The sequence below is a fragment of the Cucurbita maxima genome, unplaced genomic scaffold (genome assembly GCF_002738345.1).
Source record: "Cucurbita maxima cultivar Rimu unplaced genomic scaffold, Cmax_1.0 Cma_Scf01174, whole genome shotgun sequence".
NCBI classification, from domain to species: domain Eukaryota; kingdom Viridiplantae; phylum Streptophyta; class Magnoliopsida; order Cucurbitales; family Cucurbitaceae; genus Cucurbita; species Cucurbita maxima.
The window spans coordinates 1-1642 of NW_019273190.1; the positions used below are offsets into that span (position 1 = coordinate 1).

At 33.3% G+C, this 1642-nt stretch overlaps 2 non-coding genes across 2 annotated transcripts; both read right to left on the reverse strand.

Annotated features, from left to right (window-relative positions):
* Nucleotides 1–648: 648 nt before the first annotated feature.
* TRNAA-AGC lies at nt 649–721 on the reverse strand. Its single transcript has one exon. It is a non-coding gene; the product is annotated as a tRNA-Ala (tRNA).
* Nucleotides 722–859: 138 nt separating this feature from the next.
* Nucleotides 860–932, reverse strand: TRNAA-UGC. The gene has a single exon. It is a non-coding gene; the product is annotated as a tRNA-Ala (tRNA).
* Nucleotides 933–1642: the final 710 nt, after the last annotated feature.

The window sequence follows — 1642 nt, forward strand, 5'->3', positions numbered from 1 at the left end:
ATTTCATAAAGTTTGTAATGCTCAAATGGACTTCGTCTTCTGTGGAGATTTAAAGGGATCGAGATTAAATCACGGGCACTAACTTTTTTTGTGGGGAGACTATAAATACCCACAAATTATTATGTAAAAGCATATTTGTGATCAATGAAATTGATCTCTCAAGTTGAGAGGTTCCCTCTTATAGAAATCTGACCATATCTTTGTCGTTTTTAAGTTTCATGCAATTCCTGTGGTAGATTGCATCTGAGATATTTAATCAAGCCTTGATCAAGTTTGATTGTGGAATGACACAATTTAGAAAAAAGTTTCAAATCTTGCTTCTCACTCTTCAACTGTAATACAAACAAAGGTACAAAGTAACACTAACAAAGGTACAAAGCTCATAAAAGTTTTTTTAATCTAAAATACCAGAAGCTATAAATGACCATTATATTCATTGGTAGATATTGCAATTGTGAAGAGTTCCCAAATTTGATTGACCATTATATTCATAAATTTTATTGACCATTATATTCATTGGTCAGATATTGCAATTGTGAAGAAGTGAAGAAGTCCTCCTTATATAAGTATCTTTTCTTTTTCTCTCCTACCCACCTTATACATAACATGTTAAATTAACTCATACTGAAAAAAATCATTTCTTTCTTTTGGAGATGCGGGGTATCGATCCCCGTACCTCTCGCATGCTAAGCGAGCGCTCTACCATTTGAGCTACATCCTCACAATTTTTGCATCACAAAACCCTAAATTTTTCATCATCAATAATAGTGAAAATGAAGAAATATTGCTACACAACAGGTCATGAATAAGGAAAAATTTGAAAAGAAACAATATATTTAATAATAGATAATCTTATTTTTGGAGATGTGGGGTATCGATCCCCATACCTCTCACATGCAAAGCGAGCGCTCTACCATCTGAGCTACATCCCCACTTACATCATAAAACCCTATTAATATCCCATCATCAATAATAGTGAAAATAAAAAATATCAAAATATTAATAACAAATAGTTTAGATATCCCCACAATTCTTACGTCACAAAGTCCTATGCATCTCGTCATCAGTAATAGTGAAAATGAAAAACTATCCCAGCTCATTATGTCCTAAATAAGAAAAAATTGAAAAGAAATAATATATTTAATAATCGATTCAATTGAAGATGCAAGGTATTGAGCCTCATACTTTCCACATGGGAAATGAACGCTATACCATTCGAACTACATCCCTACGATTTTTACATCAAAAAACCCTAAACATCCCTTCATCAATAATTGTGAAAATGAAAAAGTATATATGCATATTATGTCATAAATAAGGAAAAATTGAAAAGAAGTAATTTTCAATAATAGTGACATGAAAAACTATCCCTGCTCATTATGTTGTATCCACATTAGAAGTGAGCGCTCTACTATCTCAGCTACATCCCCATACTACAATCTCTTGAAGGGGCATTTTGAGAATCAAACTCGAGACCTCTCACTCCCAGAGCGAGAATCATATCACTAGACCAAATGCCCTTGTTATACCACTTGAAACGTATGTATGAAGCCTTAGGCCTAGGTATTAAGTTTGTATTTTTTCGTATTGCAGGAAACACGTGAAGTCCTCAGAGGTAGAATGTGTCTTGGAGAATAAAGCC